Genomic DNA, 11,367 nt, shown 5'->3' with positions numbered 1-11,367 from the left:
TCATGGCGTTGTGGTCGGAAAAGATACTTGATACAATTTCAATTTTCTTAAATTTACCAAGGCTTGATATGTGACCCAAGATATGATCTATCCTGGATATTGTTCCATGAGCACTTGAGAAAAATGTGTATTCTGTTTTTTTTGGATGGAGTGTCCTATAAATATCAATTAAGTCCATCTTGTTTAATGTATCATTTAAAGCTTGTGTTTCCTTATTTATTTTCATTTTGGATGATGTGTCCATGGGTGAAAGTGGGGTGTTAAAGTCCCCTACTATGAATGTGCTACTGTCAATTTCCCCTTTTATGGCTGTTAGTATTTGCCTTATGTATTGAGGTGCTCCTATGTTGGGTGCATAAATATTTACAATTGTTATATCTTCTTCTTGGATTGATCCCTTGATCATTATGCAGTGTCCTTCTTTGTCTCTTCTAATATTCCTTATTTTAAAGTCTATTTTGTCTGATACGAGAATTGCTACTCCAGCTTTCTTTTGGTTTCCATTTGCATGGAATATCTTTTTCCATCCCCTTACTTTCAGTCTGTATGTGTCCCTAGGTCTGAAGTGGGTCTCTTGTAGACAGCATATATAAGGGTCTTGTTTTTGTATCCATTCAGCCAATCTGTGTCTTTTGGTGGGAGCATTTAGTCCATTTACATTTAAGGTAATTATCGATATGTATGTTCCTATTCCCATTTTCTAAGTTGTTTTGGGTTCGTTATTATAGGTCTGTTCCTTCTCTTGTGTTTCTTGTCTAGAGAAGGTCCTTTAGCATTTGTTGTAAAGCTGGTTTGGTGGTGCTGAACTCTCTCAGCTTTTGCTTGTCTGTAAAGGTTTTAATTTCTCCATCAAATCTGAATGAGATCCTTGCTGGGTAGAGTAGTCTTGGTTGCAGGTTTTTCTCCTTCATCACTTTCAGTATGTCTTGCCACTCCCTTCTGGCTTGTAGGGTTTCTGCTGAGAGATCAGCTGTTAACCTTATGGGGATTCCCTTGTGTGTTATTTGTTGTTTTTCCCTTGCTGCTTTTAATATGCTTTCTTTGTATTTAATTTTTGACAGTTTGATTAATATGTGTCTTGGCGTATTTCTCCTTGGATTTATCCTGTATGGGACTCTCTGTGCTTCCTGGACTTGATTAACTATTTCCTTTCCCATATTAGGGAAGTTTTCAACTATAATCTCTTCAAATATTTTCTCGGTCCCTTTCTTTTTCTCTTCTTCTTCTGGAACCCCTGTAATTCGATTGTTGGCACATTTAGTGTTGTCCCAGAGGTCTCTGAGACTGTCCTCAGTTCTTTTCATTCTTTTTTCTTTATTCTGCTCTGCAGTAGTTATTTCCACTATTTTATCTTCCAGGTCACTTATCCGTTCTTCTGCCTCAGTTATTCTGCTATTGATCCTATCTAGAGTACTTTTAATTTCATTTACTGTGTTGTTCATCGTTGCTTGTTTCATCTTTATTTCTTCTAGGTCCTTGTTAACTGTTTCTTGCATTTTGTCCATTCTATTTCCACGATTTCGGATCATCCTTACTATCATTATTCTGAATTCTTTTTCAGGTAGACTGCCTATTTCCTCTTCATCTGTTAGGTCTGGTGCATTTTTATCTTACTCCTTTATCTGCTGTGTGTTTTTCTGTCTTTTCATTTTGCTTATCTTACTGTGTTTGGGGTCTCCTTTTTGCAGGCTGCAGGTTCGTAGTTCCCACTGTTTTTGATGTCTGTCTCCAGTGGCTAAGGTTTGTTCAGTGGGTTATGTAGGCTTCCTGGTGGAGGGGACTAGTGCCTGTGTTGTGGTGGATGAGGCTGGATCTTGTCTCTCTAGTGGGCAGGTTCACATCTGGTGGTGTGTTTTTGGGTGTCTGTGGCCTTATTATGATTTTAGGCATCCTCTCTGCTAATGGGTGGGGTTGTGTTCCTGTTTTGCTAGTTGTTTGGCATAGGTTGTCCAGCACTGTAGCTTGCTGGTCGTTGAGTGAAGCTGGGTGCTGGTGTTAAGAAGAAGGTCTCTGGGAGATTTTTGCAGTTTGATATTATGTGGAGCTGGGAGGCCTCTTTTTGACCAGTGTCCTGAAGTTGGCTCTCCTACCTCAGAGGCAGAGCCCTGACTCCTGGCTGGAGCACCAAGAGCCTTTCATCCACACGGCTCAGAATAAAAGGGAGAAAAAGTAGAGAGAATTAGTAGAATTATGAAGAAAGAAAGAAAGGAGGGAAGGAAGGAAGAAAGAAAGAAAGAAAGAAAAAAGGTAAAGTATAATAAAGTTATTAAAATTAATTATTAAGAAAAAAAATTTAAAAATAAAACCATGGATGGATAGAACCCTAGGACAAATGGTGGAAGCAAAACTATACAGACAAGATCTCATACAGAAGCATACACATTCACAAAAAGAGGAAAAGGGGAAAAAATCATAGATCTTGCTCTCAAAGCCCACCTCCTCAATTTGGGACGACTCGTTGTCTATTCATGTATTCCACAGATGCAGGGTACATCAAGTTGATTGTGGAGCTTTAATCCGCTGCTTTTGAGGCTGCTGGGAGAGATTTCCCTTTCTCTTCTTTGTTCTCACAGCTCACAGGGGCTCAGCTTTGGATTTGGCCCTGCCTCTGCGTGTAGGTCGCTGGAGGGCGTCTGTTTTTTGCTCAGACAGGACGGGGTTAAAGGAGCCACTGATTGGGGGGCTCTGGCGCACTCAGGCCGGGGGGGAGGGAGGGGCACTGCGTGTGGGGCGGGCCTGTGGCGGCAGAGGCCGGCGTGACGTTGCACCAACCTGAGGCGCGCCGTGCGTTCTCCCGGGGAAGTTGTCCCTGGATCCCGGGAACCTGGCAGTGGCGGGCTGCACAGACTCTGCGGAAGAGGGGTGTGGATAGTGACCTGTGCTCGCACACAGGCCTCTTGGTGGTGGCAGCAGCAGCCTTAGCGTCTCCCGCCCGTCCCTGGGGTCCGTGCTTTTAGCCGCGGCTCGCGCCGTCTCTGGGGTTCACGCTTTTAGCCGCGGCTCACGCCCGTCTCTGGAGTTCCTTTAAGCAGTGCTCTTAAACCCCTCTCCTCGCGCACCAGGAAACAAAGAGGGAAGAAAAAGTCTCTTGCCTCTTTGGCAGGTGCAGACTTTTCCCCGGACTCCCTCCCAGCTTGCCGTGGTGCACTAACCCCTTCAGGCTATGTTCAAGCTGCCAACCCCAGTCCTCTCTCTGCGCTCCGACTGAAACCGAAACCCGAGCCTCAGCTCGCAGCCCTGCCCGCCCCGGCGTGTGAGCAGACAAGCCTCTCGGGCTGGTGAGTGCCGGTCGGCACTGATCCTCTGTGCGGGAATCTCCCTGTTTTATCCTCTGCACCCCTGTTGCTGTGCACTCCTCCGCGGCCCCGAAGCTCCCCCCTCCACCTCCCGCGGTCTCCGCCCGCGAAGGGGCTTCCTAGTGTGTGGAAACCTTTCCTCCTTCACAGCTCCCTCCCACTGGTGCAGGTGCCGTCCCTATTCTTTTGTCTCTGTTTTTCTTTTGCCCTACCCAGGTACGTGGGGAGTTTCTTGCTTTTTGGGAGGTCTGAGGTCTTCTGCCAGCCTTCAGTAGGTGTTCTGTAGGAGTTGTTCCACGTGTAGATGTATTTCTGGTGTATCTGTGGGGAGGAAGGTGATCTCCGCGTCTTACTCTTCCGCAATCTTCAAGGTCCCCCCCATCTCTACCTTTCTTTATCAATCTTGCTAGTGGTTTGTCTCTTAATAGTCTTTTCAAAGAACCAACTTTTGATTTTATAGATCCTATTTATTATATTTTCTATTTTCTAAACCATTAATTTTGCTTTTAACTTATTCTTAATTTTTTTATGTTTTTCTAATTTTTTAGGTCGCATGTACAGCTCATTTATTCTTTTCTAAAACAAGCATTGAAGGCTATATACTTTTTTCTAAAAACTCCTTTTGCTGGTCCCCTCACGTTTCGATATGTAATATTTTAAATATTTTTGGTTATAAATATTTGTACTATACAATTTAATTTCTCCTTTCCAAGTATATAAGAAGTTTTCTGCTTGTCTTTTATTGTTGACTTTTAATTTTAAGTTGTGTTTAGAGAACATGTTTTGTGTGAGAACAGTTGGAAATTTGTCAAGCTTTGTTTCAAGGCCCAGATTGTAGTCAGTTTTTGTAAATAAGCATTGATAAGTATTTAAACAGATATGTTCAGCAAAGTATAGACTTTTTATATAAAAGTTAAGGTTACTTAACCTTCTAGTGAAGGAAGACAGAGCTAGATAAAATAGACAGGTAAAAGATATGGTATAGCAGATACCAATGTCCTAAGCAGAAATATAAAGCAGAGTAAGGGAACAGCAGGATGAAGGATAGCTTCACTGGTAAGATAAACTGAGCAAAGAAAGGATGCCAGCTGTGCCAGTATCTGGGGGAAGAAGGGCCTTCCAGGGAGAGGAAAGAGCCAGGGTCGGAGATAAGAGTCTGCTTGGTGTGTTCAAAGGACAGCCCAGATCCTGTGTGGCTGCAGCAGGGTGAGTGAGGCATGGAGGGGTAGGCCATGAGGTCAGGGAGGGAGGGTGGGATCAGGTTATTTTTGGACTTGTAGGTTGCTCTGAGGACTTTGCCTTTTATTTTGAGTGAGCGAGGAAACCACTGGAGAGCTGTGAGAAGAATTGTGATATGACTGATTTAACTTTTTAAAAGCTCCCTCTGTTAAGGTCATGGTCAGAGATTTGATGAAACAAAAGTGAGAATGCTGCATTTAGTTCATTTAGTTTCATTTGTTGAATTTAGTAAGTGATTATTAGGTGTTAGGAACTGTGCTAGCTATTGTGCACGCATTATTTCATTTAACTTTCAACTTGCTCTATAAGGCGGATATAATAATAATAATAATGATAGTTAACATTTATTGACCAGTTACAATGTACCAGGCACTATTCTATGCTCTTTCATCATTTAATCCACTCCAAAACCAATGAGATACAAGATATTATTGTCCCCATTTTACAAGTGAAGGAAACTGAAAGAGTTTGCAGAAGATTAAGATAATCTTTTCCTTGTAAATCTGAGAGATTAAATAATTTGCCCAAGGTCACCTGGTTGAATCCAGGCAGCGTAGCTGCAAACCTTCACCTCTTAGGCACTTCACAACATTGCCTCCCTTGCAATAAGCTTTATTTTGAGGATAAAGAAATTTGGGTTCAATGAGGTTAAAAAACTTGCCAAGTTCACATCTTACTCAGTGATAGATATGTAATGTGAACGAGGTCTATCTGACTCCAGAGCCCAGGTCTTCTGGTGGCTGATGGTACCAGCCGATATTCTCTCTCCAGAGCCCTGTTGGTCATGAGGGGTCAGAGTGAGAAATGGCCAGTGGCTTCATCTTAGGACAGAAAGGCCAGAACCTTATGTAGGTTGTGTGCTTCTTCCCTTTGTTCCACTCTACCTTCAGATGAAGCTATTTTACCCTCTGTAACACTTGATATACTTGTCCCTTTCCGTTCCTTGAGAATAAGGACCATTTCTTACCCTTCTTTGTATCTCAAGCACCTAACATGGTGCTAGGTAGTAGGTGATTAATCAATGTTTGTGGAATGCTAAATGATTGCTTAAACTCTTTCCTGGAGAGGAAGAACCAAATACATCAGGGCTTAACCTAGTGCATGTATAAGAGAGATGTTAACTCGCTTAGTGTCATGTAGGGTGCTCCGTCCTAGCCGACATGTTTCATCATGACTGATAAAGTGAGAAAGTATGTGATCAAAATATACCAATTGCTTGAAACAAGGCTAAGAGAAAAAATAAATAAATGCTGAGTTTTAACTGATCTTTCATAAGTATTTAAACAAAAGTGTCAAAAATGTTATTTTTTAGAAACAACTTTTTGATAATAGGGCAACGTTAGCATGGTTAATGGCAAGTGGTAGGTAAATATGACTGAAACAGAGAGAATAAACCCAACTTTTCATTGGATATACATTTATATCAATAATGCTATATGCAAATTCATCAGATCTAGCAACTGTCCAGTTCTGTCCTCGTCCCCTCTTCATCCACTGCAGAAAAAGACAAAAAACAAAAGAAAACCACAGGCCCTAAAATATTTTAATTGTTGGAGGGAGGGAAATAAAGAGTATGGTTGACAGCTTTTTAAAATGAGGGAAACAATGGGGCATTTTGCGTTGGCGGTTCTGACTGAGAGGACCTGTCATATTTTGCATTTAATCTGTTAACTGCAGTCATGTCAGGAGCCACATCACTGTTAAGAATGTGTAGTGAGTTGGGTGTGCAGCAGGAGTCAAATTACAAAGGAAAATCTCCATTCTCTTCAGAGAATCTCTTGAGGTTTCAGATAACCTCTTTCTCAACCCTCATGTCTCCATTTCAACCAAAGGTGGAGGCACGGGGGAACATGGGATGTTTCCTTGGTAGAAGTCAGTTTAGTCCCTTTTCAGAACTCAAGACTGTCCCACGGCGGGTTGGAGGCTGAGGGCAAATCACATCCTGTGCCCTGTTCCCTCTCCAGTTTCTTGTTCCCTCTCCACAGGCTGTCCTGAGCCCATTTGGATAAACAGGACAATTGGATTTAAGTAAGCCTTAAGAAGAATCCTGAAAGAGAAAAATCACAGCAGAGTTTATAATTAGAGCATCAATTATATGCATTTTTAATGAACATCAGGTGATTTTTTTCAGCACTACCTCCATTTAGCCCCATCCTTCCTCTTTGAGTTCCTAGCATCTTTGGCCTTCTCAAAACATAGGGAAGTTACAAAGCCCTGCTCAGGGCAGTGGTTTTCATTAACCATAGCCTGAGTAGGATATAAAATACTAGTGAAGAATGTGAGCTTTGGAGTCGATGGACCCAGTTTTCAATCCTGTTCTTATACTGTGTGGCCTTGAACAAATCACTTAATCTCCCTGAGCTATAGTTTCTTTATCAGTAAATTAAATGGCCTATCTCACAGGGTTGTTTGAGAGTATTAAATAAAAGTATTCTGGGACTTCCCTGGTGGCACAGTGGTTAAGAATCCGCCTGCCAGTGCAGGGGACACGGGTTGAAGCCCTGGTCCAGGAAGATCCCACATGCCACAGAGCAGCTAAGCCCGTGCGCCACAACTACTGAGCCTGTGCTCTAGATCCCATGAGCCACAACTACTGAGCTCACGTGCCACAACTACTGAGGCCCGCTCGCCTAGAACCCATGCTCCGCAACAAGAGATGCCACCGCAATGAGAAGTCCGCACACTGCAACGAAGAGTAGCCCCCACTCGCTGCAACTAGAGAAAGCCCACTCCCAGCAACAAAGACCCAATGTAGCCATAAATAAATAAATAAATAAAAGAGTATTCTGCAAAGGCTGATCCATGCTACATTATAAACGATCAAGAAATTGTAGATGTTGATGTTATTATTACTATGACACTTTATTCATTCAATAAAAGTTATTAATTATTTTAATCCAGAAGCTATACTGACTAGACTCATTTAAAATTTGTAAGTACAAACCTCAGATGGCTCATAACACTATCTGAGAATTCTATCTCATTTCCGTGGTGACTTCAATCTCCCTCTCTGCAAGTTCGCTGTCTCATAACATCCTCCCTTCTCAAATCTCCAGTATCTCTCTCTCTCCCCCGCCCCCCCCACACATTCACGATGCTCACACTCAGACCTCAGTTCATAAAGATGATAAAGTCAGTCAGATGGGAGCTACTCTTCTTCCCGCTACCAAATCCACTCAGCCGCCTATATACCTATCCATGAACTTTACCTCCCCTCCTTTTCTAGTGGAAGAAGTATTGCTACTCCTCAGCTGACCCTCCCCTCAGTTTGGAGCACATCCTCTCTGGCCTTCCCAAAGACCTCATTCTTGTCTCATGTGTTGGCTACTTTTCCTCTAACAGGACTTCCAATGCTGGAGTGTCCAAGGGCTCCGCCTGGCCCTCTTTTCTTCTCTATATTACCCACCTGAATGATTTCATCCAGTCTTATGGCTTTAAATGTCATCTATGCTCTAATAACTAATCCCCAGTCTTCTTCATCTCAGTAAATATTACCAACATCCACCTCATTGCTCAGGCCCCAAACTTAAAGAGCCCACATCCAACCTGTCTACAAATCCTGTACAGCTTACTGCCTACCTCCAAATATATCTTAAGTCTAAGTACTTCTTAAAACCTCCATTGCTACCACCTGGGTCAAACCACCACCATTTCTAAATCAGAGTTTCTCAACCTTGACACTACTGACATTTTGCCCCCAAAATTCTTTGTCATGGGGACTGTCCTGTGCATTGTAGGCTGTTTAACAGCATCCCTGGCCTCTACCCACTACATGCCAGTAGCACTCCCACTCCGCAGTTGTGAGAAACCAAAAATCTCTCCAGACATTGCCAGATGTCCTCTGGGGGTTTAGGGAGTACAAAATCACCCCCCACTGAGACCTTTGGTCTATAATTGACATCAATCTCTTCTTTAGTCTTCCAGTTCCACCAGTGTCCTTCTAAAATCTACACCCCACACAGCAGCCAGAGTGATATTATTAAGGACATAAATCATATCATCTCCAGCCCTGGTTTAAAACATTTCAGTGACTTCCTTTGCACTTAGAAATCAGCTCAAGCTCCTGACATCGTTTCCTTCTGCTCTCACCATCAGTCACTGCCTTATAGTCACTCTGGCATTCTTATTGCCCCTCAAACTTGCCAAGTTAATTCCCATCTCAGGGTCTTTGCCTTTGATATTTCCTGCTTGAAACTCTCTTCTTATAGATCATACATTGGTTACATCTCATCGTTCAAGCCACATCTCATATGTCTCCTCCAGCTTTCCCTGAACCCCCCAGCCAAAGAAGTCCCCTAAAGCTGCTCTCCACAAAATTACTCCACTTTATCTTCTTTATCAGTACCAAAATTATACTATTTATTTTTACCTATTTATTGACTTCCTGCTAAAATGTCAATTACATGAGAGAAGGAACTTTCTTTGGTCTTGTTCACCACTGTGTCCTTAATTTCTTGAAAAGTGACTGATCAAAATAAGCTTTCGGAAAATATTAACTAACAAATTGTTAACTGACTAATTGGCTGATTAAATACACATGTGATCCAGGTACTGGGTTTTGGGCTGTGGCTAGAAAAATGAATAATGAGTCACAGTTCCTGCCCTCAAGGAGCTTGGTCCAATGGAGGTGTCAGAGAAGCAAAAAAGTAATTGCAATACAAAATGTAAATGCTATAACAGGAAGAAGCTCAAAGGCTGTAATAGTATTAATGTCAAAGACCTTTAACTCAGAACTGGGGCAGCCAGAGAAGACTTTTCAGAGAGGGTGGCATGAAAGAATGAGTTGAAAGGGGTGAGTCAAAATTAGCTCTGTGAGTGGGTGTTATGGACTGAATTGTGTCCTCCCTGAAATTCATATGGTGAAACCTTAAACCCTAGTAGCTCTGAATGTGATTGTATTTGGAGTTAGGGCCTTTAAAGAGGTAATCAAGTTAAAATGAGGCCACTTGGTTAAGCCTTAATCCAATCTGACTGATGTCCTTGCAAGAAAGAAGAGAAAATTTGGACACTCAGAGAGACACCAGGGATGCACTTGCACAGAGGGAAGATCATGTGAGAACACAGTGAGAAGATGGCCATCTGCAAGCCAAGGAGAGAAGCTTCAGAAGAAACAACCCTGCAAACACCTTACCTCTGACTTCTAGCCTCTGGAACTGTGATAAAATATATTTCTGTTGTTCAAGCCACCCGGTCTGCAGTACTTTGTTATGGCTGCCTAAACAAACTGTTACTATGAGGTGGAAGAGTGAAGTGCGCCTATATGGGAAGAAAAACATCTGAGTGTGGAGCGCAAGCCGGGTGGCCACAAGAGAAGAGGCTGGAGACATAAGCCGGGGTGAGCTCCTGGAACCCAGCTGAGGATTTTGAGCTTTATGGGGAAGGGTCCTGGGAACACTGAACAGTATAGGCAGCAGAATAAGGTGATCAAATTTGCTTCTGAGAGAGAGAACTTTGGCGATACCATAATGGAGTTTCGAAGGGCAATCATGAAGACCCTAAGAGCAACAAGAAGGCATATGGCTTTGGAGTCCAACAGACCAATGCTCTGATCCTGGGTCTGCCATTGAAAAGCCTTGTGACCTTGGGCAAGTTCGTCCTCTCCCTTTGCTTCTATTTCCACATTTGTAATTTTAGGCATAATCATTCTTACCCTGAGGGGCGATACGAGGATTAACTAAAACAGCTATGTAAAACACTTGACAGAGTACCTGATCCATCATAAACAATGAATAGTTGGTAGCTATTAAAATGTCTAAGGCAATAATAGTAAAACTGGGAAAAAGTGATGAGCTTGAGCAATCTTAAAGATAGATACTCTGGAAAATTCAGCAGTTATTGATATTTTTATGTCTGGGGATAAGGGAGAAGACGAAATCAAAAAGAGCTTCCAGACCTTTGATTCGGGAAGCTTTGGATTGTAGTGTCATTCACCCAAATGGGGAACATAAGAGAAGAAGCAGAGAGGGGAAGAGAATAAATTTAATTTGGGATATATTGAGTTTGCGGGATCCCTGGCATATTTAAGAAGAATTGTGGCATAGATAGTTGAATATAGGGACTTAAGATCAGGAAAGAGTCTTGGGCTAGAGACGTAAACTAGATTGACGAGAGACTATCCAGAGAAAGCATGCAGAGTGAGAGAGAAGTATAGGGTAGGTAGAACTCCAGGGACCCATCCAAAGGCAGAAGAGGAAATAGGATAGGAGGCTGAAAAGGAACCAAAGAGATATAAGAAAAAGAAAGAGACCAAGGAGGAAAGAAGTTTTAAAAAGAGAGTAGTCAACAGTACAAAAGCCAAAGAGAAACCAAACAAGGTAAGGACCGAGACACACTCATTGGTTAATGTCCTGCCTGGACAGCAGGCACGACTTGGGAAAGGATGGTTTCATGGAATGACAGGGGTAAAAACACTACTGTAATGAGGCAAAGAACAGATGAGAGGCTAGGAAGTGAATAATATGAGCTTTCTTAAGGAAAAGAGAGAGAGAAGACTACCTGTAGAAGGAAACTCCTTTTGCTCCCTCTTCCTGTATAATTACCTATCTTCCATTATGCCAACTTCCCTTTTACCCAGAGGTTCTCAACCTTGGGTCCATAGACCCTGTCAAGTGGTTCATGAATAGAATTTAAGGGGTCTATGAATTTAGAAAGGAGAAAAAAATTACAGCTCTAATTTTACTAGCCTGAAATTTAGCATTTTCATCAACTTTGCCTACTTTATGAATGTAGGTAAAAACTGCAAAAGAATAGCAGTGCCTGTGACTGTCAAAAATATATTTTCATATCGTATTACAGTTGTCACAGATTTCTCAAAACATCATTTACACTCATC

This window comes from Delphinapterus leucas, chromosome 1 (genome assembly GCF_059928025.1).
Source record: "Delphinapterus leucas isolate spDelLeu-1000000601 "Yukka" chromosome 1, BTC_Dleu_Yukka2, whole genome shotgun sequence".
Taxonomy (NCBI): Eukaryota; Metazoa; Chordata; class Mammalia; order Artiodactyla; family Monodontidae; genus Delphinapterus; species Delphinapterus leucas.
The sequence above is the reverse complement of the archived record's forward strand: the minus strand, read 5'-3'. Positions refer to the sequence as shown.